Raw genomic sequence first — 14,053 nt, forward strand, 5'->3', positions numbered from 1 at the left:
GCCAAAGGCTGTCTAGGCATGCTGGGAGTTGTAGTTTTCAGACTCCTAGAAGCAGCAGTGAAGATCTTCACTGCTGCTTCTGAGGACCATGTACTTACCTGCCGATCCCGTCGCTGCTCGTCCACGTGGCCGGTACCGCGCTGCTCCTCGGTCCCGCCGCTGGTTCGGATAAGGCCGCCGGTCCCCGCGTGTTCCCCCACCTATGCCGCGAGGGATCTGAACTTTCACCCTAGATCACTGTGATTGGTCCACAGGGACCAATCACAGTGATCGTTGACCAGGACCATCAATGGATGGTCCTGGGGGTGAAGCAGAAGTTGTCCCCTGCTGGAAACAGCGTGACTTCTGCCAGTTAACCCGTGCGATGCTGCGCATCGCCGGGTTAACTGAATGTCATTTATAAACGTCGGGATGCGCGAACGCACTGCACAACCCAGCGTTTATATATGACATTCTGTGGGAAGGGGTTAATATCTTAGTATTTTAGTATCTTAGTAAAGCTGGGCTGGCCGGTTAGGCAGGGTTTTGTTTATGAGGTTTTGTTTTTGGTTCTAGAGTATTTCTTATTTATGTTATAGCTGGTTAAGCTTGCTTTGTGTTTTGTATTTGATAAGTTTTGTATTTTTCTAATAAAAAGAGTGTCAGCAGAGAGCACTGTGGTCAGACTGGAAAGAAATCCAAAAAGAAAATAACTTCCTCTGTAGAATACAGCATCTGATAAGTATTGGAAGGATTAAGATTTTTAAATAGAAATAATTTACAAATCTGGCAAATTTCCCCAACCTCAAGGTTAGTGTTTAACCACTTAAGGACCTAGGGCATAGGGATACGCTTTGATGTCCTGGTACTTAAGGTCCCAGGGCGTATCCATACGCCCGTGGGAATTTCAGTCCCCGCCGCGCGCCGGGCGGGGACCGGGTCGGGGTGACTGCTGATATCAATCAGCAGGCACTCCTCGCAAATGCCCAGGGGGGTCATCAGACCCCCCCCCCCATCGATGATCGGCGCAAATCGCAAGTGAATTCACACTTTCGATTTGCGCCGATTCCGGGTCATACGGGTCTATTGTGACCCGGTGACCCGGAAAAGAAGGGGGATTGCGGTTGTTTAAGACACCCACGATCCCCCTGTAGGCATAGGAGTGAGGTGGCAGGGTTGCCACCCCTCCTATCCTTGCTATTGGTTTGCTATTGATCGTCAGAGGCGACGACCAATAGCAGACCGGGGGCGGGGGGTCAACTTTCGTTTTCCCCCTCCTGCCCACCCACAATAGGCGGGGCAGAACGAGGAACCGAAGGGGACCGGGCGCGGACGTCCACTTACCCGTCCGGAGGCTGCGGCGACGTTGATCGGCGGGCGGCGTCATGTGCTTCTGAAGAGGACGGCTCCCGGGATCCTACAGAAGCCGATAAGTTGATCTGAAGGGCTACAGTCTGAGACTATGGTCTCTAACTGTAGCCCTCCAGATGTTGCAAAATTGCAACTCCCAGCATGCCCAGACAGCTGTTTGGGCATGCTGGAATATGTAGTTTTGCAACAGCTGGAGGGCTGCAGTTTGAGACCACTATACAGTGGTCTCTAAACTATATCCCTCCAGATCTTGCAAAACTACAACTCCTAGCATGCCCTTATAGCTGTTTGTTGTCTGGGCATGCTGGGAGTTGTAGTTTTGCAACATCTGGAGGTCCACAGTTTGGAGATCACTGTGCAGTGGTCAAAAAACTGTAGCTCTCCAGATGTTGCAAAACTGCAATCCCCAGCATGCCCAGAAAACAAACAGCTGTCTCGGCATGCTGGGAATTGTAGTTGGGTACCTCCAGCTGTTGCATAACTACATCTCCCAGCATGCCCTTCGGTGATTAGTACATGCTGGGAATTGTAGTTTTGCAACAGCTGGAGGCACACTGGTTGGAAAATACTGAGTTAGGTAACAGAACCTAACTGAAGGTTTTCCAACCAGTGTGCCTCCAGCTGTTGCAAAAGTACAACTACCAGCATGTACGGTCTGTCAGTACATGCTGGGAGTTGTAGTTTTGAAACAGCTGGAGGTTTGCCCCCCCATGTGAATGTACAGGGTACATTCACACAGACAGGTTTACAGTAAATTTCCTGGTTCAAGTTTGTGCTGCGGCAAATTTTTTGCCGCAGCGCAAACTCCTAGCGGGAAATTCACCGTAGCACGCCAGTGTGAATGTACCCTAAAAACACTACACTACACTAACACATAATAAAGGGTAAAACACTAAATGTACACCCCCTTACACTGTCCCGTCCCCCAAATAAAAAATTTAAAACGTCTTGTACGGCAGGGTTTCCAAAACGGAGCCTCCAGCTGTTGCAAAACAACAACTCCCAGCATTTCTGGACAGCCACTAACTGTCCAGGCATGCTGAGAGTTTAGTAACATCTGGAGGCACCCTGTTTGGGAATCACTGGCGTAAAAATACCCCTATGTCCACCCCTGTGCAATCCCTAATTTAGTCCTCAAATGCGCAAGGCGCTCTCTCACTTCGGAGCCCTGTCGTATTTCAAGGAAACAGTTGAGGGCCACATATGGGGTATCTCCGTACTCGGGAGAAATTGCACTACAAATTTTGGTGGTCTTTCTTTCCTTTTACCGCTTGTGAAAAGGAAAAGTTGGGGGCTACACCAGCCTGTTAGTGTAAAAAAAAAAAAAAAAAATTTACACTAACATGCTGGTGTTACCCGATACTTTTTATTTCCACAAGCGGTAAAAGGAAAAAAACACCCCCAAAATTTGTAACGCAATTTCTCCTAAGTACGGAAATACCCCAGATGTGAGCAAAAAATGCTCTTCGGGCTCACAACAAGGCTCAGGAATGAGAGCGCACCATGTACATTTGAGGCCTAAATTAGTGATTTGCACAGGGGTGGCTGATTGTACAGCGGTTCTGACAAACGCAAAAAAATAAATACCCACATGTGACCCTATTTTGGAAACTACACCACTCACCGAACGTGACAAGGGGTATAATGAGCCTGAACACCTCACAGGTGTTTGACGAATTTTCTTTAAAGTTGGATGGGAAAATGAAAAAATAAAATTTTTTTCACTAAAATGCTGGTGTTACCCTAAAATTTTCATTTTCACAAGGGAAAATAGGAAAAAAAGCCCCCCAAAATTTGTAACCCCATCTCTTCTCCCCATATGTGTATTTAAAGTGCTCTGCGGGTGAACTACAATGCTCAGAAGAGAAGGAGCGCCATTGGGAATTTGTAGAGAAAATTTGTCCGGAATTGAAGGCCACATGTGTTTACAAAGCCCCCATAGTGCCAGAACAATGGACCCCCGACACATGTGACCCCATTTTGGAAACTACACCCCTCACGTAATGTAATAAGGGGTACATTGAGAATTTACGCCCCACAGGTGTCTGACAGATTTTTGGAACAGTGGTCCGTAAAAATGAAAAATTAAATTTTTCATTTGCACAGCCCACTGTTCCAAAGAGCTGTGGGGTGTAATTACTCACTGCACCCCTTATTAAATTCTGTGAGGGGTGTAGTTTCCAAAATGGGGTCACATGTGGGGGAGTCCACTGTTCTGGCACCACGCTTTGTAAACGCACATGGCCCTGACCATTCCAAACTAATTCTCTTTCCAAAAGCTCAATGGCGCTCCTCCTCTTCTGAGCATTGTAGTTCGCCAGAACTTTCACAGAAATAAAGCCGTTCACTGCGACATCTTGGTCATTAGATCGGTCAGCCTGGTCCCAACCGGAGTGGTTGTGGTGCAAAAGTGTGCAGCTAGGAAAAAAACACCAGTAAGTGCCGGCTGCATTCACCAGCACAGAAAGCCATATATGCCAGCGGAAAGCCGCCACATAAATGCTGCACGTGCTGTATGCCGCAACTATGCAAATATATCTAGCACATCCTGCAGCCTGTTCACACCTATTGTGAAAACATTCATTTCAGCTGGGATTACACTTGGCGTGTTTGTCATAAAAAAACACCATGCTCGCTGCGGGCACATGTTAGGTTGGAATCAATAGGGTAATATGAAACACCAGACACTAATGGGGGTTTCTTCATCCTTTTATGGTGTTTTTAGGCTATCAAATCTGTGGGATGCCGAGAGCATGTTTTATTTTTATTTTTGGGGGGGTATTTTCTCACTATTTTTTTTTTATAGAAATCCTTCAGTCAAATGATCAAAGAATCACATGACTTGTAATGAGAAAAGCCAGAGGGAAAAAAAACACTAAAGAAAAAACACTTCCTATAATAATAATAATAATAATAATAATAATAATAATGATGATGATGATGATGATGATGATGATAATAATAATAATACACATTGGGACGGATGTATGTAAACCTGTGCAGAGGTCAAGTGGAACAGTTGCCCATAGCAACCAATCAGATCGCTTCTTTCACTTTTCAGAGGCCTTTTTAAAAATGAAAGAAACTACCTGTTTGGTTGCTATGGGCAACTGGTCCACTTTCCCTCTTCCCTAGTTTTGATAAATCTCTAAGACCCCCCCAGTGCTTTTAGCAAAAATAACACAAAGATAGCTGAGAAAAGACATGAGGGGGAAGATTTTGATGTTTGTTTTTTTGCAAAAAAAGAAAAAAACATCAAACAAGAATTGTGTTTGTTCCTAGGCTTAGGCTGTGATTAAAAACAACATATAAATGGTGTTTTTCAAAGCCCACATTGCTTTATTTCTGGTGCTTTCCCCACCTTTCGACAGACGTCTGTCCAGCTATTGCAAAGCTACAACTCCCAGCCACTGGCGGATCCAGGGGGGGGCAACGGGGCAATTGCCCCCCCCCCCCCCCCCCCGAGATTGCTGCCCCCCCAACTCCCTAGCATGGTAGAGCCGAAGCTGTAACTTCCGGCTCCACCATTCACTAACCCAGTGTTTTTCAACCACTGTGCCACGGCACACTAGTGTAAAATGTGCCGTGGGAAAAAACACCCGCCGGGTATTTTTGCCGCGGGACACCTCTGTGTCCCGAAAGTTGCTTTTGGGACACAGGGATGCCTCTAAGTCCCTGCGGCCCCGCGTTTACTTTAAAAACGCGGGGACCGCCGGGAGGTAGCGCACGCAGGGACGTCACTGACGTCCCATGCGTGCGCCCATAGCAACAATCGCAGAGGACCGGAGCAGCGAGGAGGACGCGCGCTGTCAACTTGGTAAGTGTTACCAGCGGCGCGTCACCTTTGGTGTTACGAGCACCGCTCCTCCGGTCCCGGGACCTACTTGTATAGCCGGACTGGAGGAGTGGTGCTCGGAACACCGAAGTGGGGCAGTACACAGGCATACAGCCTTCCGTAATACACTGTACGGCTGAAGGCTGTATGTTTGTGGGGGAACTGCACCTAATGTGGGGGGACTATACTGGGCCTAATGTGGGGGGACTATACTGGGCCTAATGTGGGGGGACTATACTGGGCCTAATGTGGGGGGACTATACTGGGCCTAATGTGGGGGGGACTAAACTGGGCCTAATGTGGGGGGACTATACTGGGCCTAATGTGGGGGGACTATACTGGGCCTAATGTGGGGGGACTATACTGGGCCTAATGTGGGGGGACTATACTGTGCCTAATGTGGGGGGACTATACTGGGCCTAATGTGGGGGGACTATACTGGGCCTCATGTGGGGGAACTTTACTGGGCCTAATGTGGGGGGACTATACTGGGCCTAATGTGGGGGGACTATACTGGGCCTATTGTGGGGGGGGACTATACTGGGCCTAATGTGGGGGGGACTATACTGGGCCTAATGTGGGGGGACTATACGGGGCCTAATGTGGGGGGACTATACGGGGCCTAATGTGGGGGGACTATACGGGGCCTAATGTGGGGGGACTATGCGGGGTCTAATGTGAGGGGACTATGCGAGGCCTAATGTGGGGGGACTATGCGGGACCTAATGTGGGGGGACTATGCGAGCCTAATGTGGGGGGACTATGCGGGGCCTAAAGTGGGGGAACTATGCAGGGCCTAAAGTGGGGGGACTATGCGGGGCCTAATGTGGGGGACTATGCGGGGCCTAATGTGGGGGGACTATGCGGGGCCTAATGTGGGGGGACTATGCAGGGGCCTAATGTGGGGGGACTATGCGGGGGCCTAATGTGGGGGGACTATGCGGGGCCTAATGTGGGGGGACTATACTGCCAACCTAATGTGGGGAGACTATACTGCCAACCTAATGTGGGGAGACTATATTGCCAACCTAATGTGGGGGGACTATACTGCCAACCTAATGTGGGGGGACTATACTGCCAACCTAATGTGGGGAGACTATACTGCCAACCTAATGTGGGGGGACTATACTGCCAACCTAATGTGTGGGGACTATACTGCCAACCTAATTTGGGGGAAAATAAGATATATGCAAGATAAGATATATGCAGTGTGCATAGGAATTTGTTCATATATATATATATATATATATATATATATTTTTTTTTTAACTATAGTCCGGTCCTCCAAGGAGACAAGTGCAGTAAGTACTGAGTGACAGTGAGACAGATAAATAGATATAGTGCAGTGCGTTTTTTCCCTCTTTTTTTTTGCTCGTCAACCTCGGTAGCGGTGCCCCGCGAAAACATTTTTTTCCGAGGTGTGCCCCGACTCGAAAAAGGTTGGGAAACACTGCACTAACCTTACACACACGCTGTGAGTACACAGCGTGTGAGCTGCGGGGACGAGATCCACTAAAGGCCGGCGCGATGACGTCACATCATCGCGCCGGCGCCTGGAGGACCCGTTCCTGCGGCCTGCATACTGTAAGTAAGGGTATGCTCAGGGTCCAGGGGATTATGGAAAGAGGATATGCTCCACTGTTAGGAGATGGGGGGTCAGAGAAAAGGGAATATTTAATGAGGGTCTGCAGGGCAAAGCACAGGGGGCATTATATGTGAAGAGCACATGACAGGGGGGCCCCCTGTCCTGTGCCCTTCACATATAATGCCCCCTGTCCTGTGCCCTTCACATATAATGTCCCCTGTGCTGTGTGCCCCACACAGATAATGTATCTGTGTGGCACAGCACAGGGGGCATTATGTGAGGGGCACAACACAGGGGACATTATATGTGAGGGGCACAGCACAGGGGGCATTATATGTGAGGGGCACAGGACAGGGGGGCATTATATCATATAATGCCCCCTGTGCTGTGCCCCTCACCCAATGCCCCCTGTGCTGTGCCACACATATAAATTATATGTGTGGGGCACACAGCACAGGGGGCATTATATGTGTGGGGCACAGCACAGGGGGGCATTATATCATATAATGCCCCCCTGTGCTGTGCCCCTCACATATAATGCCCCCTGTGCTGTGCCCCTCACATATAATGCCCCCTGTGCTGTGCCCCTCACATATAATGCCCCTTGTGCTGTGCCACACATATAAATTATATGTGTGGGGCACAGCACAGGGGGCATTATATGTGTGGGGCACAGCACAGGGGGGCATTATATGATATAATGCCCCCTGTTATGTACCCCACACTTATAATGCCCCCTGTGCTGTGCCCCTCACATATATTGCCCCCTGTGCTGTTCCCCTCACATATATTGCCCCCTGTGCTGTTCCCCTCACATATATTGCCCCCTGTGCTGTGCCCCTCACATATAATGCCCCCTGAGTGGACAGGACATGGGGCTTCATATGGGAAGGGCACAGCACAGGGGGCATTATATGTGAGGGGCACATGATAAGGGCATTATATGTGCGGGACGCATGATGGGGGCTTTATATATGAGGGGCGCATGATGGATGCATTATATGTGAGGGGCAAAGAATGGGGGCATTAAATGTGTGGGGCACATGACAGGAGCATTCTATGTGAGGGGCACAGCACAGAGGGCATTATTATGTGGGGGAACAGGACGGGTCATATTATATGTAGGGGCACAAGATGGGGCATTATTACTATATGTGAAGGCACAGGGTGTTTTGCCTTTCAGAAGTATAGTGTATATTGTGAGGAATTTCTGGGGTGGTACGTTTTTTAGGGGCCACAATACATTACGGTATTTTACTCAGAGGGTAGTTACAGCACAGCAAGTTATATTCAGAGAATGCACTGTGTGGTAGTATTAGATTTAGAGGGCACAGTGTGTGTTAGTATTATATTCAGTGGGTACAGTGTGTGATAGTATTATATTTAGAGGGTGCAGCGTGTGATAGTATTATATTCAGAGGGTGCAGTGTTTGGTAGTATTAAATTTAGAGGGCACAGTGTGTGGTAGTATTATATTTAGAGGGTACAGTGTATGGTGGTATTATATTCAGAGGGTACAGTGTGTTGTACATTCAGGGGGTACAGTATGTCAGAATTATATTAGGAGGGTGTGTGCCAGTATTATATTCAAAGAATACAGTGTTTGGCAGTATTATAATAATTATTGTTTTCATATAGAGGATCAGAATGCATTGGCATAGTGAGGAGACGTCTGGGCATCAAGTTCTGCAGAGAGAAGATTTAGCTGGAACAAATCCTGGCGGTATGTACCATCTGAATTAGATAAGGAAAGACTATAGAGAAGACGTCACCTGTAATCACTGATATCATTGTGTATTCTCCTCACTATAGAGAAGACGTCACCTGTAATCACTGATCTCTATAGTGAGGAGAATACACAATGATATCAGTGATTACAGGTGACGTCTTCTCTATAGTGAGGAGAATACACAATGATAAGACGTCACCTGTAGTCACTGATATCACTGCGTATTCTCCTCACTATAGAGCCTTAGCACTTTCCCATTCTGTGGCAATTGGTATATATGATTATTATTCTGACATATGAGCACGGCCTAAGAGTCTTAAACAAGGTTAGGACTGCATGATACATTTAATAATATTGTAAGTTCCGTAATCTTCTGTCCGCCAACACAAAATACTCTAATAGCGCCCCTCCCGAGACTCGACTCTGGATCCGCCCCTGCTCCCAGCATGCCCTGACAGCCGAAGGCTGAGAGTTGTAGTTTTGCAACAGGTGGGCAGCCACAGGGGATCGGTGTTGCAGCATGTCAATCTAGGGCCATGGTGTCTGATCTTGAACTGGCAGCAGGAGCCACGACCACTTTAAATCAATGGCTGCTGGGACGTATGACTAGTGACATCCTTCGTTCTAGACCGCAACGTTAGGGACGTCACTCGTCAGACGTCCCCGCGGCCAGCGCTGCTCATTGAGCCTACCGGAGTAGCATTGATCTATGTAAGAAACCTATGGGCCGAGGCTGTTGGGGCCACCAAATGATATTACTTATACAGAATGTCTGGTTAGGAGAAACAAATATAACGCACCCACAGGGAGTGGCGCCATTTTAATAAAATTTGTCAAAAACCTTAGATAACAGTCATACAGAATATATTAGAAAGCTTTTTTGATTTTCAGCCAATCAGAGAGCAGCACTACTGAAATAGAACTCCCAGGAGGTAACAGCGTGTCACACATGTGATGTCATAACCATTGTCCACCAAAGAGAAGCACTGAGCAGAAATAACACGGCTCCTGTTCATTCTCCATCAGTGAGGGGCCGGTGCTGGACACTGTGTAGGGACGCGGGAATGCAAAGTCATACACATGACTGTGACTGGTAAGTGTTACATTGTTGTGTCCAAAAGATCTTTAGTGCAGTTCCATGTGTATTTCTATGATAAACATGTAAATAATTTATCTTTTTTTTCTTATCTTAGATGCACTATCTCCAGGACATGGAGTAGCATTTCCGGACCTACAGCAAGACGTTGGATGAAGGCATAGCCCCAGAAATAACACTGGTCCTGTTCATCAGTGAGGGGCCGGTGCTGGACACTGTGTAGGGACACGGGAATGCAAAGTCATGCACATGACTGTGACTGGTAAGTGTTACATTGTTTTGTCCAAAAGGTCTTTATTGCAGTTCCATGTGTATTTCTATGATAAACATGTAAATAATCTATCTTTTTTGTCCCCTATCTTAGATGCACTATTTCCAGGACATGGAGTAGCATTTCGGGACCTACAGCAAGACGTTGGATGAAGGCACAGGCCTAGGAATCATGCACATACACAGAAACATTTGCCCAAATTATAGAGGTAACCTCCTTTAGTATGCCCAGAGGAAGGGCCATACAGTAGCCATGGATTCCCTACAGGTTTCCTCCCCTCTGGAGGTTTTTCCTGTCCTGAGTATTAGTTACTGTACGCTCTTTGTGAGTGATGGGAGGTTACAAAAAATCCCCTACACAAACATTTTAATAAATAATAAATAAAGTTCCCCTTTTTTTAAACTGTTCTTTGACTTGTTCGACTCATTTATTTATTTCTGTGTGTGAAAATAGAGTTAGCAAAACATGGATGACCAAAGCTGCTCTCCTGCACGATCTGCATAATGTGGTGCAGAGAGAGGCAACTGGTGCTGGGTGGTGCAGTTTATGAGGCAAACGTAGAACACCCAGCAAGTTCCATGCACAAGCCTTTTTCTGATGAATGGGACTCATGCAGGGAACTTGCTAGGGGTCATACGGTTGCAAAGGATCAACTTTTGGGTACATGAACTGTCCCTTAAAGGGGTACTCCGCCTCTAGATATCTTATCCCCTATGTAAAGGATAGGGGATAAGATGTCTGATCAAGGGGATCCTGCTGCTGGGACCCCAGCAATCTCCATGCAGCAACCAAAATTCTAAATAGTATGTTTAGATCACTGGTTCCTGTGATGGGATTCGTGACATCATGCCACACCTTCTTGTGACATCACACCACCTCCCATAGACATAAATGGAAAGGGTGTGGCGGGAGGTCACGACCCGCACCACGAGAACCCAGAGTTCTTAATATATTATTTGGAACGCCGGGTGCTGCATGAAGATTGCGGGGGTCCCAGTGATCAGTCATCTTTTGTCCTATCCTTAAGGTAGGGGATAAGATATCTAGGGGCGGAGTACCACTTTAAGGAATTAGAGAGTGTAGGCATGCCTTACAAGCAGGTAGAAAAAGAACAGCTGGGAGAAATGACAGGACACGAAGCAATATTTGGCTGGGACCGATTTTGGGTGTGTTCTGGCCAATTAAAGGAGAAGTATGGCAAAAATTAACTTATCCCCTATCCATGGGTTATGGGATAAGTAGCTGATCGTGGGGGGTCCCCCTGCTATACCTGGGATGAGACCCGTCGCTCAGTGAGAAGCGCTCGCTGCAGACGTCAAATCTCAATTTCCCTGGACCCCCCCCCTTCCTTCATGTCCACCACAGACGCCCCCAGACTGCTGTTTCTTACAGAGTTTTATGCCCAGAAATGGTTGGCTACTCACTTTGTCAGTAGATTCTCATCCTAAATATGAAGACAATCGGGGAAATGTACCTGTGGAGAGGAAATGTTGTCCAGTTGCTCTTAGCAACCAATCAGATCACTTCTTTTATTTTTCAGAGGTCTTCTCAAGAATGAAAGAAGTAATCTGATTGGTTGCTATGGGCAACATGATGAAAACATATTTTTTTTCTTTAACAACTACAGTACTACAACTCCCAATGTAGTGTGTCTTTTCAACCTGTGCCTCCTCCAACCCTGACCCTTAGGGGGGCACAGACTGACCACACTGGGGGTTGTAGTACTTTCATTTTTACAGTTCCCCTATAACTCTGCAGCTTCGGTAGAAGTATGAGGCTCAGCCTTAGAGTCAGTGTATCTGGCTGCTCCGGTGTTCTTCTATTTTACAGCCTGGACCCTTGACTTGGGGATATTATAGCTGCTAAAGCCTACCATCCACCAACCCCCAAAAGCCCCCTTTGTAACGAGGAATCCCTTACCTTAAACATGACAGACACAGTGTTGGTGGTAACAAGGCCACAGCAGCCCCTTTATTAAATATCAAACAATAAATAACAATAAAACATTGTAAGGCAACCTTGTATGAACATCATACATAACATTGAATAAAACATATTTTTTTTTTTTTTTCAAAGTAAAGTTTTATTAAGGTTTTCAACATACAAGGTAAAATGAAAATTACAACATGAGAAGTGTCTACACTGGTCAGGCAACAAAGCCCACATGGCTCAAGTAAACAAGGAGTCACTCAGCGAAGTTAAACATTACAGCAGTCCGAGCCTCACATCATAAATGAACTCCAGAGAACAGAGGTTGTGAGTAGCTAACAGGATTCAGAACTACGTATAAATTCGATAACTTTAGCGAAAATTCAAACATCGCCAGTAGTGAAGCAGAGAACCAGGACAGACAAAGGAAACACAACATCGGTAGAGGGAACTGGAAGATAGGAGAGGAGGGAGAGAGAGGAAAAGATACAGGGGGATAGAGGAAGGAGGGGGGGGTGTAGAAGAATCGAAGAGGGGGAGATAGGATGCAGCAGACTTAGTGTAATATGGCAGAGAGTCTTACCTGTTCGGACTGAACCTCTCCACCTGTCTAAGCAGTAAACAGCAACTGTGGGTGAGCTATTGCGGAGTTGGACAGAGGGGGATGAGCGTGCGTGGTGACAGATCCAGGTTATCATCAGTGAACTCCTGAAAGGCAACATAGGATAGCCAAGGCGACCAAACAGCATGGTATTTATCGAACTGTCGGGTAGAGTCTGCCCGGAGTTCTTCCATCCTACAAGTATAGGTAACTTCCCTCAGCCATGAGGAGTAGGTCGGGGGTAGTGGAGATTTCCAAAGGCGAGGGATCACAGCTCTAGCCGAGATAAGTAAATAGTGTGCTAAAGTGGCTGACAGACGGGGGCATGTGTTAGGGAATATGGACAGGAGGATAGGTCGTGGGTCCTTATCGATGGAAAGGGTCGTCAGCCTATTTACGGTAGATAAAACTTGTGTCCAAAACGTATTCAATGTCGGGCATGTCACCCAGATATGGGACATTGTCCCATTTGAGCGTTCGCACCTCCAACATGCATCAGAAGCCTGTGGGAACATCTGCGCCAAAAGAGACGGCACTCTGTACCATCTCGTGATGATTTTATAGTTAGTTTCTTGTGCCTTGCATGAGATACTAGATTTGTGACAATGTAGCAGGGCACGAGACCAGTCATTGTCAGGAATAGAACATTGTAGTTCCCTTTCCCATGCCACTCGATAGGGCAGGGGAATTTCAGAGCGTTCCCCTATGATCAGGGCATAGAGAGTTCCAATTGCATGGGGGACAGGAGCGGAGGCCGCACAAAGGGTTTCAAAGGGGGTCAGTTGTCTATGAAGACGGAGTGCGGCTTTGTTGGTGTTATAGAAGTGTAGAAGTTAACTATATTGGAACCTATGTATAGTTGAAGGCTGAGTTCCACCCAAAAGGTCGTAGAGGGATTTCAAGCCTGTGGGTTGCAGTAAGGAAGAGAATAGGACATAATCAGACTTTTTACGCGTTAAGAAAGTGGCAGAAGTCTGCGCTGGAGGGAAGAGCACATTGCCAAACAGGGGCATAAGGGGGCCATCCGGGAAATAGTGAGATGTATTTTTCAGGTAGGACTGATGTGCTCGCAGTATTGAATGTGTTACCGGGGGTAAATGGTCAGGTGGGTGCAAGGGGGCGGGCAGTCTTTTGGTCCACAAGGTAGACCTAGCATCCACACCACAGAGATTTCTTTCAAAGACAACCCATTGCTTAGCAGTCTGACTGTGGTAGCAGTCTAGTATTCTGGCTAATATGATCGCCTTGTAATACGATAGGCAGTCTGGCAGTGCGAGGCCACCCTCCCTCTTGCGTCTATAAAGCACCTTCCCTGCCAAGCGGGGATGTTTCTTACTCCAAACAAAGTGAGACTGCATTGCAGAGAGGTCCTTAAAGAAAGAACGGGGGATATGACAGGGGATACAGGCAAAGAGATAGAGTAAGCGGGGTAGGATGTTCATTTAAAAAATATTTACCCTGCCAATCCATGAGAAGTTTTTATTGTCCCATTTCGACAAGTCAGTTCTCAGGGTGTGGAACAATGGGGGAAAATTTAATTGAAAAGTGCTAGCCAGATCACTAGGGACTAGGATCCCAAGATATTTCAGTGATGACCTCTGCCATTTAAAAGGGTAAGTGAAAGAAATGTGAGTGATCATTTGGGAGGGCAGTGTGA

At 47.1% G+C, this 14,053-nt stretch overlaps 1 long non-coding RNA gene across 1 annotated transcript; it reads left to right on the forward strand.

Annotated features, from left to right (window-relative positions):
- The first annotated feature begins 9,455 nt into the window (after positions 1 to 9,455).
- LOC130348160 (uncharacterized) lies at positions 9,456 to 10,065 on the forward strand. The gene is made up of 3 exons (XR_008885940.1): positions 9,456 to 9,592; positions 9,693 to 9,857; positions 9,960 to 10,065. It is a non-coding gene; the product is annotated as an uncharacterized LOC130348160 (long non-coding RNA).
- Positions 10,066 to 14,053: the final 3,988 nt, after the last annotated feature.

Source organism: Hyla sarda, unplaced genomic scaffold, assembly GCF_029499605.1.
Source record: "Hyla sarda isolate aHylSar1 unplaced genomic scaffold, aHylSar1.hap1 scaffold_867, whole genome shotgun sequence".
NCBI lineage: Eukaryota > Metazoa > Chordata > Amphibia > Anura > Hylidae > Hyla > Hyla sarda.